The sequence below is a fragment of the Phaethon aethereus genome (genome assembly GCF_964289735.1).
Source record: "Phaethon aethereus genome assembly, chromosome: 3".
In the NCBI taxonomy this organism is placed as follows: Eukaryota; Metazoa; Chordata; class Aves; order Phaethontiformes; family Phaethontidae; genus Phaethon; species Phaethon aethereus.
Genome location: NC_138576.1, coordinates 120,244,860 through 120,266,734, shown reverse-complemented (window position 1 = coordinate 120,266,734; position 21,875 = coordinate 120,244,860).

Genomic DNA, 21,875 nt, shown 5'->3' with positions numbered 1-21,875 from the left:
AGACCAGCCGAGACCTCTGCAGCCTCACCCCCTCCAGCATTGACTCTTTGGTTCCCTCCTATCCTCAACCCTCACTTTATAAATGGGCCTTTTGCTGGCACAGCAGCTGGGTTCCTTGTACATGTTTGGAGCAACGTATGCTCAAATTGCTGAGAAAAGAGAATTTGGGGGATGAGGGTCGTTGGCTTTTATCACTTTTGTTGCTGCTGGTCATGAGAAGCTCACGGTGCAGTGGGTGACCTGGCTGCACTCAGGTCCTTTTGAGAGATTGTCTTATCAGTCTAATTATTGACCAAATTTCCAGCAGATTTAATGTATTAATGAGATACACAGACGTCAGTGAGCAACTCCCCGGAAGAGAAGAGGGCTGCGGAAAAATCCACAGAAATTACATAGTAGGTAAAGTCATATGTGGTCTGCAGAGACTTGTCCGAGTTTAAGGAGTGTGGAAGAGAGATGAAGGTGGAATTTGAAGAAGGGGACATGAGTGAAGCCGCTCAGTTCAGCAAGCACCACGGCTTGGGATGCTTTCCTTTCGCCGACTTAGTTTTCTTGCTTTTGTAGATTCTTTAACGTCTGCTACTGTGGCTGGGACAAATACGGAGCCATCTCAGCCCGTCACACCCTGGCTGCGATACGGCGTCCTTGCACGCATGGGAAGGAGGGCGAGGGCGGAGGGGATGATGAAGGGTTTATTAGCGTAAACAACAACAGGGACGTAGCGAGAGTTTTCGAACATCCATCCAAATCATGTTATCAACGGCATCTAGAGACCAGCCCACATCTTTATTGGCGTTGCTCTCGCTTGCGGGAACGTGGCCAAGTTTGTCTCGGCATCTGAGCTAGTCGTCTTTGTCAAAGCCTTTTTTTTTTCTGGACAGATAAGGCTCTGTTTATAGCACACTTAAAAGCAATAGCTGAAGAGAACAGAGGCTTCACCACTTTGATATGCAAAAGACAACAAATTTTATGTATATATGGGGGGAGCTAATCCTGCTCTCGCTGAAGCCTTTTGGAAGATTCCCAGTGACTTTGCAGAGACTTTGAATTACGGCCAGCTTTTGCTTTTTTTCTTGGGTTTGGGTTTTTTTTTTTTTCTTCCCCTCTCGCAAAATGTCAGGAATAAATATTTTAATTAAAAATGGCACTGCGGTGCCTTGCAGCGCTGCGGTCTGGGCCCCTTTCCCCGGCAGCCTCCGGCGCTTTTCCCGGTGGCGAGGCACGCAGCCGGAGCGCAGCCCTTCGGCGAGCGCAGCCACGCCGGGGAGGTGCCAAAGCAAAGCGCGAAGCTGTCGTCTGCGAAGCAAGGCCGTCATCAGCTATCAGACGAGCTGCTTTATAAATTCAAAACTCACAGGGTTAAATAAACAATATATAGTTGGCTCGGTGACCTGCTGGGGAACCTGCACGCTGTTTGCAATGTGCACGCTAGAGGAGAAGACATTGAAAGTCATTTTGGAGATAATTCTGAAATATTTCAGGTCTTCTGGGTATGCCAGCTCAACGGCAATAAAGCCAGCAATCGGTGCGTTATACCAGCTGACCGGGTCGGGTTTGGTTACGCCGCCCTTGCCCCAGGAGGAGTTGGTGGCCAGGCAGAGAGGAGCCTCGCAGAGAGGAGAGCAGGAGAGAAACAGGGCTTGTGAATAATGGCTGCAAGGAAAGGCGCTTAAAAATAAGTGTTGAATTTTAATGAAAGCGGCTCATAATGTGGAAGAGGGAGAATGCTGTTATGCCTAAGTGGACTTGATTCCATGTCTAGCCTGAGAGCTGTTGTGAAGCCTCATAGTCTGTATCGTGGGACTCTGTGTGCCTTGGAACAGTGTTCCGGTAGTCGGTCGTCTTTATACACCCAGCATGTGCCCATACATATAGATACACATATATACGTACATATAAGTGTGTGTGCATATGCATATATGTGTACATGCGTATTTATAGACACACTGCATATTACTGAATGTACATGCTATACCTATGAATGCATACGTATGCATATATGCTTAGGCTTCTATACCTTTTTATGAGATAAACATTAAACTAAAGAAAAATCTATATAATGTAGATACGTAAGAAAATATAATAAATATCCATATTTAAGTACATCTTGGGGTTTTGCATGTATACAACTATACATACGATGCAGTTTTATAGGTATTGTAGCTTTTCAGATAATACAGGGTGAGCCAGATTATATAATGTTCATAGTGAATAATTGCTACAAAGCAAATCAGAGCAACCAAGTTCTCCTTCTCATGTATGGGTGAATTTAAAGAGACTGCTTCAGTGGCACCGAAGCAGTGAAGTGACCGGCTTCCCCAGGAGGATTTCTGCAAGTGGTGCTTGGAAATGTCCTCGGCGTGACAGTCTTGGGCTTTAAAAAGCGGCCAGGCTGCCCGGTGGGGTGGAAGGGGCTGTCGGGAGCCGCCTCGGGGGTGCAGCCAGCACCCGACACCCACGGCATCGCTCACCCTCCAGCTCTCTGACAGCCCGTGGGGTTTCAACATGCCAGCAGCAGCTTTAGGTACTGTTTGAAAGTTTAAAAATGAATCATCATTTGCTAATAGTCCTAAGTCCTAAATGCTTCTAATTAATACACTTCTTACCACATCATTTAAGCATCCGGAGTGATACTAGGAAACATCAGTCTCCTGCCAAAAGAACCTGAAGTGCATTTTCTGGCTGCAGCGTTAAGTTGCTTCCTGGGGCTACTAAGCCTTGATGACTGTCTTCCAGGTAGAGCAGAAAGAGATGGCCTTCTCCTGCCAAAAGGGGTAGAGCAATATTTGTCCTGATTTCTGCTGGCAGTCGCTGGCACGCTGCTTGGAGCGGCTGGTACCCTGCTCCTGTGAATTCCATTCGAGAAAGGAAACGTGGTAGTCATGAGAAATCATGAGAAAATTGATAGTCCTTCTGAAAATCGAACGGGCATCTCTGACTTGCCGGTGTCACCTGCCTAAAGCTGAAAGCGAACGCTGAGCCTGGTTTTCGCGGGGATAAACCCAAGCCACCAAACAAGGCTGATGCAAGCAAGTCGCGGCAACATCCCGGGCAGAGCCCTCCAAGGCAGCGGGTTTTGCCAAAGCCCAGATCAGGCAGATGCTCCACACTCTCCCTGCCCCGAAAAATGAAACGCGGAGGTCGCTTACAATGGCTTATGGGCTCAAAAAAATTGAGAAGGGAAGCTTGTTAATTGATAGGAACCAAAATTACACTGGGCGTCTCAGGAAACAGCGTGATGCTCCTTCCCTGTGGTACTCGGCTCCTCTGGCACGTGCCCATGGGTGCAGCAAGCCGTGCGGTCTCGGCTGCGATGCTTCCTTCACCAGAGGAGCTCTCCTGGGCCTGTGCAGAGCCTGAAACTTTCCTTTTCCCCTCAGTTCCTGGTGTTTGAGGTCTTAATTTGCCAAGCCCTTGCTTTGGCGTGGGAGGAGAACACAGTCCTGCGGGAGCAAGGTGGGACGCCCGCCCCTGTGGACAGGACCAGGGAGGGAGCAGCGGGCCGTTGCCCAACGCTTTTCAGATGCCCTCATTGAATGCGGAGGGGGGAGACGCTGGCGATGTCAGAAATGCCAACCCTGAAGGAAAGAAAGAACGAAGGAAAAAGCACACACACATCTGCAGCTGATTTAACTGTATAAATAAATGGTAGGTTCCTTTGGCACTCCCAGCACAAATAATTAAATGGTGCATTTGGGTTCTAGGACAGCACTGACAAAAAAATATATAGAGATATGAGAGAAAAAGAGTGTGTGCGTGTGTGTGTATATATATATACACTCATGACATGTATATATATATATTTCCCAAATCATATGTTTATCTTTTTTCGCCCTATGCAATTACAAATTCATTAATAACCATGCGCCCGAAATGAAAGCAGGGCAGGGAGGCCGGACGGGGCCGTGCGTCAGACCGTGCGCGCAGGGAGCTGGGGGCTGCTGGGCTTGGAGTGGGGCCGGGGGTCTGGTTTTATTTAGGGCCACGCCTCGGCGGTTTTAAGACAACACAATGCAATTACGCCGACCACAAAATGTTCTGCGAGAGCCCGGCGGTCCCCGATGCCGCTGGGAAGGGGGATGCTGGGAGCGGGCCAGCCCCGGCCGAAGCCTCTCCGGTGGGGCCGTCAGCAGCCACCTCCCTTCCCATCCAGCCCCTGGATGTTAAGGTGAGCTTAATCCCCTGTCTATCTGCCAGACCTGGGGATTCGTCTCCCATAACTGCCCGCTTCTTTCCGCTGGGGCTGTACAAGCTGAGGATGGGCGAGATGGATACTGGCATCTGGAGCTTGGAAAATGGCCTCTCCTCCTCCTAAAAAAATCCTTGCCCGTGCTGGGAACCTGCTGCCCGTATTCAGGCAAAGCTCCCTTGGCACTTTTTCTAAGGAGCAATGAAGACATCAAGCCTTACATGGATTCCATTATTATTTTCTTTTATTGCGTTGTCGTTTTATGAGGGACTCGAGGCCCGCGGGGAGCAGGAAGGCGCTACCATCTAAACCGGGGCGGGGAGCGGAGGAGGCACGTCGAGGCTGCCTGGTATCGGGCAATGATTTCATCCCGAGCCCTATTGTGGCGGGGAAACAATTCCTGTTTACCAGCAGGCCCGCTATTGTGCTGCCGGTGCCAGAGGAAATCTGCGGCTGAGGAGGGTTGCACAACTGCCGGCGTGGTCCCGGCCAGAGCCCTTGGCTCCGCGACGCTGGGACAGCGGGCGGGGGCTCGGCACGGCACGTGGCTTCCGATACACCTCGGTGAGGCAACCTGAACCCGGCCACGCCGCCCCAGGCCGTTATTATTTTGCTGTGAGCATCGGGGGACGGATCCATGCTGAAATACACCCCCCCACACTTGCTTCCCCACCCTGTTGCGTGGGTTCGAGGGGCCCTGGGCCAGCGCGGCGCGTGGCCGTACAAGCAGCGGTACAGGCAAGAGGAGGGTGAGCCAGCTTGTACCAGCCTTTTATTATTTTTTAAGCTGGACTCCGTGTAGGTAATGCTAATACCAAACCGGAGAGGGATTTGGGGGTTAAGACGGTAAGCGGTGTTAAAGTGTTTCAATCTCCTCGTCTCTTTCCCAGACTTCTTCATCCAGAATTCGGATCATCTAAAGGCAAACCCCGGTGTCTCGTGCTCCCTCTTCTTCCCCATTCACCTTTAAAATGGGCGTTCAAGCTGTGGACTACGGACAGAGCAGCTTTGCAGGCAATGTAAAGCAAGACGATGCTAATCGTGAAGGCGGCGCTCCGAGCGAGGTAGCTCTGAAGTACCTCATCTGTGATTTGCACAGCCGAACTCCACTGCCAGCATCTCTGAACTGAACCCTCCAAACCCTCCAAGCCAGATACGCTGTGTGTCTGGACAAGAAATGTGCAGCCAGTTCCTATCCACAAAAGGACACGGCATCCCTGATGGTCAAAGATGGTCGGAGGGTCAATAAACTCCTTGGTGGCTTCACAGACCCCAGGCAGCCCAGCTACGCACTGTCTGTGGGGCTGTGACAACTCCTGGGCACTCTAGGCTGGGTTTTAAGAAGGACATAGACATAACCTTTAACATTACAGATGCGTCCATCCTCACGTGGCTAGAGCTCATGCAGCTACACGTGAGCTAACTTTAACTGAAGTGGTTTGGGTGCTGCCAGCAATGCAGAGCCTGTCTAGAGCAAGCTATGGCAGTGGTCGAGGATTTACCTGCGTCTCAGGAGGGCTTCATTGCCCACCCTGAGCTCCCACAGCTCTATCTATCTACCCATGCTTGAAGCTAGCGCAGATACGTCCCCAGCTGTACAGCCTTCGTCTCCTCCCGCACATAGTTTGCTTTCCATCCTCCACCTTCCTCAACCACCACGTCTCCCTCCCATGGGGTGCAGCCCTTAGGGTTATCGTTACCGGTCCTGCCCCAAACACCAGCACTGGAAGATGACAAATGACCTGATTTTCCACATCTCCTTTGAAAACTTGGAAACAGGGCTACACACAAGCTCATCTGGGCTACGGCGATACTAACCAACGCGTCTCTCCCCAACCCTCAGGACTTCTCTGTGTACAAAGAGAATGGGACAACCCTGAGAAGATGAAACAGTCAAAAATGCTTCTAATTTACTTCCCGGTATGGCGTGTGGTCGCCAAGCAGGGACTGGGAGCAGCCTCCAAGCCTTATCATTGTCTCTCCATAAGGGCATTTATTGCAGCAGCCTGTCCGAGCGGAGCGACACACGCTCCTGCGGTGTCGTGCCAGAATTTCTGCAAATATCACGCGATTTATGCACACGTGCAACCTTGTCTTTTGTGGTGGGGTTAGTTGCTTTTTTTCTGTCATAGGCTGCTGGCAGATCCGGTGCTATTGCCTCGGCCTGTTATGAGTGGACGCTGAGCCATTCCCAGCCAGTTGGAGCTTTTCCACAAGATGGTACTCAGCCCAGTCTGTAATTGAAACAGGGCACGGATGCTCCCGGGGAAGGCAGACGTCAGCCAAGAAACCAGGCCGTGACAGTCAGAGATATTTAATCTACAAATAAGAAGTTGTTTCATAAGTATCTTATAAAAACTCTAATTTACTTCCCAATATTTTAGCAGATTATCTTAATGCAAACAGCAGATGTATTTCAGAACGACGAGACAAATGTTTAGTGAAATTAAAGTTATTCATGTGCAGTCACACAGGGAATATTTGCATGATATTTTACTAATTGCTCCAAAATCTGACTTGTAGCAAATAAACAAACGGGGGGAAAATAAACCGGCAGAAAGATTAGCCCCAGGCCTCTCTTTTTAAGTTCTCTGAGTCTTTCTTCAGTGACTCAACTTTTTTCTCTGGCAGCCGGGGGTTCTGCCCCAGTCTCCCCATCACTCTTCTCAGGCCCATCGTCCTTTTACAGACTCCTAGTTTTCCCCTGGTAACCAGATTTCTTCCGAGAGGGACTTGATTTTCTTCTTCCTTTGGAGTCCAAGCACCATTCCTTGCTCTGCAATCCTGCCTGCCCCAGTTTCTTATTGCTTGGCTGTAGCCAACGAGGCCAGTTTAAAATTGTCAAATTTCCTTAAGCATTTTGGGGAAATACTCTGCTATTTTACCTAGCTCAGAGGTTGCCCCAAGTAGGATTAGCCATACAGAAAAACCCAACACAAAAGGAGTGGATGATTTTTTAGTGGACAGGAATTCAGACTTAGGTTACTTTAACCTTCTCTTACGAGTTTCAAGTTACAGCAGCGAGAATCAAGTTGTAGTTGCTGATTGTTATGACATTATTTTATGTCAGGTCTATTTATTTGCCCTCCTGGAAAAAAGAATGTATTTCAAGACGTCAAAATATTTTGTTCGCCTTCATTCAATTGCAAGAGGAGCCTTAGGTGAGGTAAGAAAAATGTATGTTTATCGAAATTTTGGTACGCGGTAGATGGTTACATGTTTGTATATATTTCATACTCCCAAATTGAAGGAATGCTGAGGGTGCAAAAAATCAAGCAGTGGGAAGTTAGCAAAGGTCAGAGTTAAAATTGATATGTCTCATATAGAAACCCCATCGACTTGCAGGAACAAGTGAGCTGGAGCGCTGGAAAGAGAAGTCCTTGCTTTCACACTACAGCTACGTTTTGCCCAAGGTACTGGAGCATCTGTCAGCAGTGGGTGCCGCTCATCACCCTTCTGTCTGTCACTGTAGGTGGATAGGGAACGCACTTTTTTCACACAACTTCTACAAGCAAAGGGGAATTTTTTTAAGCATCTGAGCCTTTAAGATCCCGAATCACGTTGTAAGTCATGTCCCTAACACTGAAAATATTCCCTGTTACGAGCTGGATTCTGGAGGAGAGTCTGGGAGGCTCGGAGGGAGGGTGTGCAGCCGCTGTTTGGGCACCTCATTGCCTAGACGGGTCAGCGAGGGCCACCAAAACTCAGGTGCTTGCTCAGTGGTGATGCAAACGCTGCTTTCTTCCAGTGCAAAGCCAGGGCAGAGGGTTTAAACCTGCAAATTAAGCTGCTGGGCTTTGCTCAGGAATTGCCGTCCATAAGGGAACGGGGGGCTACGAGCTGCCGTTCCCCGCAGTTTGTGCCTGGAGAGTATCCTGGTTCGGTTGGGCCGTTCATCAAGACCCAGTGCCCAGCCTGACGTGGGGTGCAAGCCTCCTCTTAGCTCATGCAACGTGTATTTGCAGGATTCTGCTTTTCATGCTGGCCGGTATTTGCACTTTGACCAGCGTTTCCTGGTGGTTGTGAGGTGCAGGTGGATGGGGGTGCTGGGCTGAGTGCCCGGGTGGGTGCTGAGGAGTTCATAAGCTCAGCTGTACATCCCACATGGTCCTCTGAGATTTTGCTAAACTACTTCTGTAGGGTCAGTTCTCCTCTAACCTGATTTTTGTTTTGTTTTTTTACTTGGAACAAGCAAGGTAACACAAAAGGCGATGGGTATATTATCTGACTAAATAGGAAAAGTGGAGGGGAGAACAGGGCATCGTTGTTATTATTCTTTCTTCTTTGAAAGAGGGGGTTTCCATTCCTGAAGTTTACATTTTGAACTCGGTGAAGTCTTTCTTTGGCCTCTCCCATCCGCAGGTCACCGCAGGAATATGTAAAAAGGAAATGTTTTATTTTAACAGAGTCGAACAAAGTACATGAAACACACCCTTGCCACTGCATAACATTCCCTAAGTTAAACTGCAGAACCCGGCACAACCTTCCCCCCCGAGTCTTTTATTCCATTGAAAAGGGCCCGAAGTATAATGTTCTTTCAGGAAGCATAAATTGTATTGCTGGAAGTAATAGCGATCTCCTAAGCAAAATCCCGTAGGGCTCGCGCCGCTCTGCTGTCTGCAAAGCTGCATTCAAGAATATCCAGTGTTGCCCCCTCCCCGGCCGGCGTCCTGGGCGCTGCGCTCATGGTCGTGCACGGGGAGCTGCGGACGATGCCGAAGCAACTGGGTATTTTTGCACTGGGGTTTTCCCGGTGTTTTGGCCTTTACAGGCAGTCCTGGGTCTCGGGAGGAGCTGTCAGACTCGTGCCCAACCATCCTAATTTTGGTCCCTCTTCTTGCCTTTCAATATGCGTGTGTAACTCCCATGAATGTAAATAAAAGTTATGTACATGCATGGAGAGGGAAATAGATGCATTTATCTTGGCTCACGACAGGCAGCATCTCCCCAAGGAGCTACTTAGGAGGTTATTGAGAAGCCAACAGTAAAGTGCGGTGGGCTGTACCTTCCTACACGTGTGCTGCAGAAATTATTGGCGTGTTGCTGATGTTTATGGCGAACAAATAGTTTATTTCTGGGCTAAGAAAGATTCCAGTGTAAATACTCAACTGGCAGCTAGCTGGAAGTTTGCCACTTGAAGTTAAAAGGCCCGTGACCAATGGTGTCAGATTAACATTTCCAAGTTGGACAATGTACAAATGGTGTTCTTGGACTGGAATAGAAATAGATGAAAGTGGTCTACTGCAGCACAAATAACAAACTGGCAACCAGCTGGTCACTGGAAAGAGAACATGCAATGGGAATATGCTTTCTGCAGAAATACTTTATTTTGGAGATAAGCATTAACAATAGGAAGATGAGGCTCGTTTAACAAGAACCATATGGTCTCATCCTGCTTTTATTTCACTCAATGGCAAAGCCCCGATTGTCTTTCCTGGGTGCGGGTGGGGATTCCTGATAATAAATAAGAAGTACAATCAGTTGCCTGATCCGCTGTTGCCCTTCGAAAGGTGTAAACAGATTATTTTTAACCCTCGTGTTGATATTTCAGGAGACAATAAGTGAAAGGAAACGGCATTAAAGGTGCTTGTCGAAAAACAACTTCTTCTGACAAAATAAGCCAAGATAAAGATCCATTCAAGACAAGTTATCAAACTGTGTGAAACCGATACAGCAACATTTCCAAGCTGATAAGTGGAGAAGTAGTGGATGGGGTCACTCAAAAAAAAAAGAAAGGCATTTGGATTTTTGTGGGGAGAAAACAATAGCCTGTAAAAAGTAGCTTATGGGGGGATGCAGATGGAGGGGATAAGGCAGGGACTTTGCTGAGGTTTAAGTAACTACACAATTTATTCTGTTAATTAAAGTTAACAGAATTCAGCATCGCAGTTTCGGTATAGTCGCAAAATTGATCTGTGCTAGAAAAAAAAAGAAAGGAAAAAAAAAAAAGAAAAGAAAAAGCAAGCCAAGGGAGTTGCAGCCTCAGTGGAAAATCATGTTTTGGGAACTTTTCAAGGATGTAAAACATCGTCTTGAATGGTTTACTTTTATGGGTAGGAAGTAAAAAAGTGAAGTAAGAGTGGAAATGGCATTCTTATCACAGTTGGAAGGTTGCAGTAAAACCAATATAACTCAGCATTGCAAACTCGTTTTTAAAACTGATTTTGGTTGTGGGTTTTTTTACAGTGGCTAAGCTTTGTTATTTTGGTCACAAAAAGACAGCAGCATATACGTGATTTATTATCAAGAAAAATCAAGATTCGAGCATGAAAAAAATGGATCATACGTATGGAGAGGCTCGCGTTTGCCTTTGGATGTAAGTACTCGCTCTCCTTGATTTCCACGTGTCTGAAGACAGCTTGTAACACTCAAAGGTATCAAAATGACATTATGTTACATATTTAGATACGTCATATTTCTAATTCTGCTGGTTTTGCTCATGAAGTTTATTTTTCCCTCTTTTTGCTTTAAAATATAGCAAATACTGGAAGCGGAGGGAAATGATACAGAATTTGGAGCACGTGTAGATTCAGATGTTCAGTTTGACTGTCTTAGTTCATCTCCTCTTTTCACTTTGAACACCCCTTCCTCTCTCCCTTCCCCGGGACTCGCTTCTCCCTTGTCTTTACACTGACGGCAAGACAGCCTGAAACCATTTCTGTGTTTCTTCTGGCCGCCCAGTGCCCACCTCAACCCCTCTATCCAAAAAACTCGGGAGTCCCCAGCCCAAATTCCTGCCATTTGGAAGTTGTTTCAAGGCAGCCCAATGCTGAAGGCGATCCCACGCGAGCTGGTTGTGCTTGTGATGGAAGGACACGCCAAGCGTGGTCCTGATCCAAGGCTCCCTGAAATATTGGGAGGTTTCTCCTGCGCGGCTCAGGGCAGGCTGCACACAGGTGAGCCCTGGTGGAACGGGACTTGGGATGCCAACACCTCCAGGATTCAGCTTTTCCAGGTTTCCAGCAATTCCCTAATACGAGGGAACGAGAGAGGACGTAGGCTCGGGCGTCCATTTATGGGAACAGTATTAACTTGGCAATATTGCCAATAAATAAACAGCCACCCTCCCCTAACGAGCGGGACGCCCCACCGCCCAGCCCCCCCAAAGCTGGGGTGGACCCTCTTGATTTCATCCCGCTTGCTCCCTCGCTTTGCTTTTCCCCAAGCAGCGGGGATAGCTGAAGAAGCCCGTCATCGTTTTATTGCTGTTTCCAATAAACACATATGGTGATGCATATAACGAGAACAACAGCGAGTTGCTATTGTTCAGCGCACGGCCATATGTGGGCTGTCCAGCAGCTCGGCAGCTGCGTCGTGAGCGCTCAGGAATGTCGATAGCCCAGAGAGAAAGGAATGATTTTTAAGGGTTCTGAGCCTCACAAATAGTGTGTCTGCTTTACATACCACTGTTGCTAAAACAACTTCTGACCGTGGTGTGCCAAAAGCATAGATGCGGCGTTAGTCACCGCAGAAGTTCATGAGGTGATTAAGTTGCTAGCAATTGCAATGCGGAGGCTGAGAAATTAGCTGCGGCCATGTTGAAGGGAGCTTTGCGAAGCAAAAAAAAAAAACCCCAACCCAAATAAATATATATATAAGAAAATACTTCGTATGTGTACACATATATATGCAACTACTGTGCGCGTGTATTCATACAGCTAGTACTGGGGCTTTTTTAACACCAGAAACTCAGGCACTTGTGCATCTAGTACTTCCCATCATAAAAACTTTGACCCCAGCACTAATCCGTATTTATTTTGTCCCGTCGTGTGAGGTTGAAAGGCATGCGAGTTACCAACGGTTTGTTCTCCGTTAGCTACTTTTCCCTCCGTCCTCGTGCGGTTCTGCTTGGGCTGGGTGACGCATACCTGGGTGATGGTTGGGGTGCCTCGCGTACGTCTGTGTTTCTTAACACTCCTCTTTTCCTGGTGCCATATTTGCACAGCAACCTGACTGAAAATGAACGGCCCATCTGTACGTCTTCATTCTTCCATCAGTGTGGTTGGTGGGGGGAGAGAGAGAGACTGTGATTGAGGAAGAAGAGAAATAAAACTTAAAAGCAGGCAACATTTTTTTCAAATTTGGACAAACACAGGCAGGCAACCATATCTTTATTTAAGCACTTGAATAATCTAACTGATTTTTTTGTGTGTGTGAGATGCTGAGTACCTCCTGTAAATAAGGGGAGAGAGAGAAAATTGTAAGGGATCCAAAACTCAACTACTTGCATATGTCTCCGAGCATGGATTTTAGACGTCTGATTTAAATATCAAAGTGCAAATGGTTTTGGTCAGTGTTTCTTACGCATGGCGGGAAGTCCTCGGTCTTGTACTCCTTTTGCATACGTATGCCTTGCATATACCATCTCCACGGCACACAAATTACCTGTATAATGGGCCATGATTTGAGTAACGTGTAGAGCCCTGGGAAGAGCCGCATCCAGGTGCTCACAGAAACCATAGACCAGCTCAGACTGCCAAAATCCGTAACCATTTTTGCCCGGTAAACGAAACCACAAACATTTGCACACTCCGCTGTCCCAACAAAAAGGAAATGTTCTGCACGGCATACTTTTCAATATCGTACACGGTAGTGGGGGGGAAAAAAAAAAAGGAAAAAATGTAATTTAACTTCTATTTACTCCATCTTAGGCCGTGCTTCCCAAGAGCTAAAGCCGAAATGCCCACACCGACTTCCCTTGAGATAAGGAAGGGCCGTATTTTCCCCCGACAGACGTACACGGCGCTCGGTTCCTCCTGGAAGTGGTGGCAGGACTTCAAAAAAAACCCCGCGCTGAGGCCTGATTTTCAGAGGTCCCCGGCATCCCCCGGTTCCTGTTGACTTGTAAGCGACATGCAGCTTGAGGTTTTGCTCATTCCTCAGCTGAATCTTGCAAAACTCGTGATTTCTCAGCATGAGTCAGTGTTTTATGTAACCCCAGCTCGCATTCCTCCAAACCCCTCCTGAGCTCGGAGCGCTCCGACAGCCAACCTCAAATTCTTCATCCTCGCAGCTGACAACTTCGGTCCTCCGGCGGCAGCACGACGAGCTCCTCACGCCGCTCCTGGGGGGTTTCAGGGCCCCAGCGTGGCTTTTCTGGGCACTGTGGGGACCAAGGCCGGAAGAAAGCCGGGCTGGAGGAGGGAGCTTCACTCCCAATGGGCAAGATGTTGGGCTTTCCTGCAACAGAAATGCCCATTGCTGGTTTTCTTTGGCTGGTTTTTTTTTTTTTTCTCTTCCCCGCAGCAGCATCAGTTTTATCCATGCCCCTGCCAGAAAAAAAAAAACAAAAAACCAAACCCAAGCATTTTTCATGTAAAAGCAGTAGGAAGGGAGAACACTAATTTGGTGGATCCCACTGGCTGTTGGTCCTCTGCAGGCACTTTGGGCGGCAGTTTCAGTTCACACCTTGGCCACTCTGCTTCACCCTGAAGTCGGGCACCTAAACAAGCTTGAGAGGTAGATTATTACACCATAATTATGTTTTCACCATTGTCTGTGAATGCACTGAAATACATATAAAAGCAGCTAAAAGCAGCGGGAGAAGGCGAGAAGCTAAAACCCATTTTTAATTCCATTTCAGCTGATCTTCCCTTGAGAGGTGGACAATCTCGACCCACGATGCTTCCTCTGGCAACTTCCCATGGCCATTTTGGGGGGAGCTCCTCGCTGGCAGGACAAACCCTGCCCAACCTCTCGGCACCAGCACAGCTCTCCCCTCGCCCCCGGGGCAGCCAACTTCCCTCCTGCCACTCGCGGGAAGAGGGATGCCCATTTTGGTCGGTCACCCCGTCCCCACTGCAGCCGGGCAGGAGTCAGCGAAGGGCACTTAACGTTCCTGGTGCTCCATTTCTTCCTCCCCTCTCTTTCAGGGGAAAAGTGCCCTTTTCATTTAGCTGGCACCTACCTTCTCTCCCTCTACAGGCAGTAGGAATCACAGCACGGTAAGAACCTTAAATGACTCTTTTTCCCCAAAAAATAAAGCCCCAGTTTACTGGAGTAGGTGCTTGTGGACGTTGAGTTGGAGACACTGCTTTATTGGAAATGTTTGATGATGTAGGAGAGTAAAGCGTGAGGAAACATTGGGGTGCTCGATGCAATATGGTGGAAAGTGGGTGGGAGGGAGGGAGAAGCCATGGGGAGGGCCGGAGCACCCCCAGGATTTTGTGCCGCCATTCGTACCCTGGCCTGGCTCTGCTTGCTGTTTGAAACATAGCCAGCACATCCAAGTCAATGAAACAGGTGGCTCAGAAGCACATTTTGGGGTATTTTTCAGATACCGTTGGCCTTTTTTTGTAAAAATGGCTGGGGCTTGTCCTGTGAGATCAGTACCTCAAAGTTAGGTCCTAGAAAGAAAGATAGAAAAAAAAGATTAAAAAGAAAAATTGAACAATTTTCTAAAACAAATGTTATTCTTCTGTCTTACCATCTTTGATCCCGTGTATGTAAGTGTGTAAAAATGTATGCACTCAAATGCAAAAATGATGAAGTAGTTCCACACAAGCCATGCTTTGCAATATTTAGAGAAACCATGCAGGAATGTGAAGATCAAGAGGGGGAACCTGTGCCAGCCCGCTCCCCTAACCTGCTTAGATGCAGCTTGGTAACAGCAAAACAACCTGCCATTTGATGCTGCGGACACTGTGCCCGTGTGCCGGCACCGTGCAGACCTCGGGTATGGAAACCCTCTCTTACCAAAATGATGGGAAATTTCTTGTCCTCGTTAGTGCGTGAATTTTAAATATGTGTCTGTGGGGTCACAGCCAAGTATCGTAACTGTAGTGACTGCAGAACGTGCGGAACGTGCACCACTAGGTTGGGATTCAACTCTTCTTCCTTGGCCACCCAACAAACCAGCACCTGTCCCAAGCTGAAGGTGTTGACACCTTCATTCCTCCAGGAAAGGGCTGCGTTGAAACATATTTTTTTTTCCCCAACTGTATCAGTTGACCTTATAAAAGATGCAGCCTCTCCCTCCGTGCGTGCCTGGTCTGTACCAATGCATAACATTTCAGCGCTGGCAGCCTACCTCATGCTTGGGCAGCAGCTAATGGGTTGGCCATGGTTTTTCCTGAAGAAAAATCCTTTTGCTTGCTTTGCCTATGGCTGGTTTTTTGCTTTTTTTTCACTGCAGACCTCAAAAGCGATCCCCTTGGATTCACTCTGAGTGAAAGAGAACAAAACAAATAAAAACACAGCGAGGCTCCTTCTCCACGTCAGTACTTTCTTCAGACTTTCTTCTGAGGATTTCCAACTGCATTTGTCGTCATCTGGTAAGGGCTCTGAATGAATTTATTGATGGTAGCTGGAAAAAAAGGGAAAAAATGAATGAAATCCCTTGAGACAGAAGGTATGTCATGAACTTCCCCAAGTTATTTGCAAATGTTTCTGCCAGTATCAATAAATCCCTCAAATTTCAGGATAGGCTACGTTAATTACAGGATGGCATTATGTATTTAAAGGTTGCTGAAAGTTATATCTGCGATCAGTCATGTCCGAATTGCACGCTCACGTGAAATATTTGTTATTTTAATATGCAGGCATGCACGCGAGCAGCAATAGCATCCGTGATGTTTTAATAGGCTTTTATTAGTTCGTACTCTCCTTGTAATCTTGTTTTACAGTATGTGCGTTCAATGTGCTTGCGTCTATGCTCTTCATGCACACATCGCGGGATGCCAAAACATCCTTCTGCTTCCTTGTTTCCAACCACTTAGTCAGGCACTTGAACGCTTTCCAAATCTTGTTAAAAACCAGAAATGGTGCTATCACTTCTCCTTGTCGGAGCGCACAGAAAAGAGCGGATGGGGAGGGCAGCAGAAAGGCAGAGGGGGAGGCTGGTCGGCTGGGAGGTGGAGGGGGATCTTCACAGGTGAGCTCAGAAGAGCCTCGGTGCTGCGATGCCCAGACCTGACCTGGGGCTTCTCGCTGCCTCGCTGGGAAAAGCGGGGTTTTTGGTTCACTCGCTGGATGGAAAAGCGCTGCAAAGGTGCCCCTTCTACGTCACCTCCAGTTTAAAAAGTTTATGAACCAGAAGTTCCCTGGCCAAAAATCACGGGGTATTTGTCTGAGCTGACGTGGTTTAGTTATCTTTAAATTTTAAACTATCCTCTTTTTTTTTTTTCCCCAGGAAAATTTGAAGTAACGTTTAAATGGTTGGTTGCGGGTTTTTTTCTGAGTAAAATAGATTAAAAAATCGTCTTTATTTTATGCACTTTTTTTTTTCCCCTGAAACTAAACTAACTAGGCAGGCTCAACCTCGATTCAATAAATGCTTCGAATGTGCATTCCTGGTGAGTTAAAATTTGCTCCTGAGACTGTTCAGGGTGTTTCAGTCAGGTGCAGGCTTGCTGGGTAACACTGGAATCAGGCAATGCTGGTGGTCCTGGTATCTCCAGAGAACATACTCACTGCTTTTACCTGTTTTTTCTTATTAGACTTGATGTTTTCTGCTGTGTATCTCTTAGGCAAGGAAGCATCGATTTTGGCTGGAGCCTGGAAGCTGTGCTGTAATTAAAAAAGAGCTGTATTAATGAGTATTAATTAACTGGAAGCTCCTGACCGGAGGGAGCAGCAGAGGGTATTTTCCCTTGGATTGCTCTTGCAGATGCGGATTCTCTGAAGTCTACAGACGGTTGGGTTCATTGTCATCGTGGGAGTCGATCATGGGTGCCTTGGATCCCTGTCTCCATGAGGTGGGAAGGTCTGTCCAGTTTGACTGCAGTCACCCAACGCAGGCACGCTCCCACGCACCCGTTCATCCCTGCAGAGCGTGACCAGAAGCCAGCCCCTACAGCCTTAAGAAACCCAGATAAAAATAATATCACCTTGGGAAGCTTATGCTATGCGCGAGGAAGATGACTGCAAGGCTCCCACTGCCTCCCGAGAGGGGCTGGGATTTCGGATTCGATTAAGGAACTTGCCAAGGCGTCGTGACGCAGCCATTGCTGGCTGTCTACGCTACAGCCCACATTTGTTCATGGTCAGCAAAAAAGCTGGTCAAATAACATTTATCAGATTGTTTACTTGGCATATCCTCCACAATCTGAATAACTTATTTTACAGTTGTTTTTTTTTTTTCCCAGATGACAGGCTAGATGCAGGGCTTACTAATATGATTATCAAAAGCTGTCCTGTGACGGGTGTCAGCAGAAAGTCTGAAGTCGTGTGCCAGGTTTCTCAGTGGAGCAGCGTCTGTGGCCTCAACCAGCCGCGTACTGAGGGACACATGGCCACGTGCTGAGACTTCTCCTCATAGTATCTTCTTGCAGACATGGCTTCCCATGAAACATCGTGAAGCACGGCAGGTAAGAGCTATCCAAACCAAGCTGGGTGGCAGGAGTGCATCTCCTGGTGGGGTTTGATGGTGTATCAGACCACAGAGCCTTCCACCCTGTTATTATACGGGGGAAAAGAGCCACTTCACAGGGAGAGAGAAGCAAGTGAGGAGCTCTTAAGGGGTAGTCTGCCCTCCTAGACACAGCGAGCCTCAGCTCTAACCCTTGGGATGCAGAGGTGGTGACAAATAGGGGCATATTTTTCACTCTTTAGAGAGTATGGCTGGCTTGACGTCATAGGTTGGGTCTTCTTGCTCCTCCAAAAGCAAAGGACATGGGTGACCCTCTCCCGTTATCAGCCTGTGCTCGGTGCAGCGGGGATGGAGGACAGGTCACGCAGGCTCACGTGAAATTACATTTTTCAAATGAGTGCTGTCTTTTTTGCGGGAGACAACTGTTTTGCAACGACCCTTTCCTCAAGGCTGATGCGCCCTTTGAAAGTGAAATGTATATGGTAATAATGACGGGGGGCAAATCTCTTTCGTAAGAAGACATGGTACATGAACACACAACACAGCTCAGGCCACATCTTCATTTCACCCGTAAGAAGTTTGTGCAAGTGCAGAAAAGTCCAAGTTTTTCTCCTGCCCCCCCCCAAGAAACATAATCCAGAGTTTATATGGGATGGTTTATGGGAGTTTATTGAAATATCCAACAGGGTTCATGTAGCGTGTCATAAGGTAAAGCCCGTTCATTGGTGATTTACAAGCAGTGTGTGCCGGTGTTACTGTAATTTATAGACCACAGATGGTCGGGGGGTGCCCCTGCTGACTTGTGGCTGAATAAGAAGCTGAGCCCTGCGTGTCATCTGCTGCAGGTACCTCCGGCTCGCTTCCCCAAATTAGCGCTGGTCGAGATCTGCCTTCAAACCCTGAGGGTCCTGAGACCTCTGCCTGGCGAGCTGGGGCTGTGTCAGGAGTGGAGAGGCTACAGATGATTAAGGCTGGGGGGGGAGGGAACCCAACAGGGCTATCGGAACGGCACCAAGGGAAAATTGGTTTTTACGATAATAACTTCCCTTCTCAAGGCTGGTACTTCACTTGATGGGTTTTTGTCACCTGTTAAGTGGAGAAGGAAGAATGTCAATCTCCCCTTTCATACACCAGTCTAAGACAAACATCTCCTCTACAAAAATTTATATGTATTCATAAAAAATTTATATATATTCATAAATCCCCCTCGTAATGATCTCCAAGATAGATCCTGTCTTTGTTCTCGACGTGTTACCCCTTTAGGTAATTACTCTTTAACTAGTTTTACTATGAGTTTCTTTCCTGCGTCAAGCTTACCTAAGTCTTTGCTTCTTTAAACCCTATTAAATAATTGTCTCTTTATTCCGGCACTTCTTTCTGATCCCCCGGGAACCTGCTCCTGGTGGACAAATGAGGTGGAAGGGAGGACAGGGCTGGCAACAAGCCTCACCCAAATCTTCGGGAGATTTATTTCTTCGGCCAGGGGATTGGGCCCCTTTTCGCTATTAATTTCTCTGATCGACGAGGTTCGTCACGTCACCTTGTGTTTCTCCCAGAAACGGCCGCGGTGGTCTCCAGCGGGATCCAGCAGCTTTCGGAGGGACGTGCCGGATCCGGGGACACCCGGCGCTCGGCTCGCCCGCTGCGGCGAGGTCATGCATTTTAACAAGGCGCTGCCGATCCCCTTTTTAAAGGGCATCGATTATGTTTTGTTAAAATGGGCTTTGAACTCGGCTGACCCTTTGCTGGTAGGACATTTCAGGGATTTTTTTCTGCCTGGGCCACACTTGACACCTGTTGGGCAAACACGGCTGCAAATGCCGCTGCGAGAAACCCGCATCCGAGCTCAAAATTAAAAGTGGCTTGATTTTTGCCCCGAGAGTAAAGACGTAAGAGAATTTGGTGGCTTCTTTAGTTAATAAAAAGAAAAATTTGCAACTTTGTTTTTCCTTATCGAGATGGGGGAAAAACCACCCTATAGACAAAAGAAGCAGAAGGAGAGCTGTAATGGAAATAAAATTGACAGCCTCTCAAAACTCAGGTGGCACTTTCCTTTTCCAGTTAATTACAGTTTTAATTACACGGCTTCTTGTGACTCCTTGATACCTAATAAACTAGACTCTGTGGGGCGGCAAAGTTGAGTTTTGCTTGAACTGCAGGTGTAAGGCTCAGCATGAAACATAAATCAACTTCTTAAACATGTTCCCAGGGTGTGTTCAGGCTTTTTCTTCCTATTTGCTTGTAAAAATCACATCTTTTCACCATTGTTGGGTAAAAAAAAAAAAAAAAAAGATTGAAGCTACAATGCAGTGAGTATTACCTTTGTGTCTTTGGATATAAAAATCCCCTTTTAGTAGTGAAAAGGGCTTTTTTTTTAACCTCAGGTCTGATAAATTTTGAAGGAGTGATGCTTTATCCATATAGACTCTCTCTCATTTTTTTTGGTGCGGGTGGATAAGATAGAAAGGGCAAGTACATTAGCAGCATGAAAGTGAGGGGGGATACCGATCAGTATGTGAAAATAAAGAGCCATTCAGCCCATAGAGGAGGAGCTGCCTCCTCTGAGGGTTTTGAAAAGAGAGAGTGTGTTATTTGTCTTATGCCATGGAAATCGGTGCTCCAGTCGGCTTGAAGCGCAGTGAGCGGGGTAACACACTGGTGACCTGTTGCAGCAAAAAGCTGGAGGCAAATGTGGTCCAGAAGTTCCCGCTGGTCTCAATCCCAGGACATCTGATGGGGCCATGAGCCTGCGGCAGGGAGCTGTACTGTCACGACCACACGTCACGACGGCCAATGGGGATTTCAGTGGAAGATTGTCCATTTTCCCTCTTCCACAAACCAAACAAAATTATTAAAGAAAGAGGGGAGGGGAAGAAAAAGGGCGGAGGAAAGAGACAGGAGAGCTTCACAGACAGCATCTGATGTTGGTGCAAAACATGAGCAACAAGGTTGATGGGTGGGATATGACTGTATCAACAAGTTCGTCGTAACCTGTCAGACAGAGTCTTGGAAGGATTTTTTTTACTGTCTTACTAGTTTTATCTTCAGCTTGCGATTTGTCTGCTGAAGTACTGGTTTTATATGAGTGCAAAACAAGTGTATTCATCATGAGTGGCGACAGAGAGCTCTGGGACACACACCCGCCTGCTTAGCAGCTTTCCAGGCCCGCTGAGCGGGAGGCGGGAGAATTTGCCATGTCCTGCTTGCCTTTCGACATGAATTTTTGGTTTCAGTGTTTTTCCCATTGCCGATTACCTGAAGTAGGGCCATTGCGCTTACTCCTTGGCTGGAGCAAGCGAGCTGAAGACAGCTGAGGGTCTTGCTCGCTCCTCCAAGAGCTTCGTGACCATCCTGCCTTCTGCCCACCCACCTCCCCTATGGCACATCCCAGCCTTGGGCCCTGTCCCATGAACCTTGCTGACATCTCACTGGCGCTCATGGTGCTCAGAGCCACCGGAGGCACGGTCAAAGGCATCTTCCTAAATAAAACTGTCATATGGCTTGGACAGAGCAGGCAGATTTCAACCTGAACTTCAACAGAAATCTTGCCTGAAAGACAATCTCCCTGTAGACTAGACTTGTCCAGCGTCATTTCACCTTGATGTCCCATTGATGAGGATTCCTGGTGGTTGTTGTTGCTGTTGTTGCTATTATTACTATTAAAGCTCATAATCTCTATTCTTTTCCACAGTCTGGCTGCCCCATCTTCTTTCCATCTGCGTAGGCTGCTTAGCTGAACAACTGCATTTGCAAAGCACAGGTTTCTCTCAGATCAATATTGTGTTCAATCCCTTGTGTGTCAACGTCTTGTACTCTCGCGAGCCGTTTGCATTTGGGCAGCTCACAGCAAAAAGCTGTGGGGAGCTGGCCCGTGGCCCGCAATTTCTGCACGATGTTACAGACGTCAGCTGGTTAAAAGGAGAAAAGCAACAAACAAGGATGCTTTTCCTTTAGGGCCAGCGTAGCTTCACCCATGACATCGTGGTTTGGGGTAAGGTGTGTGATACGGCACAACGCAAGCCCAGCAGCGCCGTGTCCCAGCCTCAGCATTCTCTTGGCTTTTGGTGTCTGAGGACACGTTGCCCAGGTGCTCCCCTGGTGACAACCTCTGCTGCCAGGTGCAGGCTATAAATTTTCTACCAGAACCATCTTGCAGGAAAGCGTCTCGGGATTCTGGTTAAACAAAAATCTTCATTAAAGGCAGACCACAGAAAGGGCTAACTTTTGGGGAGATAAGGAAAGCCTTAAAACAGCCCCCAAAATAACCTTTTTTTCAGCCCCACTTGTCCACATCTCCCCTGAGGGAAGGCACCGCTTGGGCTGGACCCCACAGCTGGATCTACTTTTCTTCGAGCTCTTCTGCAGCCCCTGAACAAA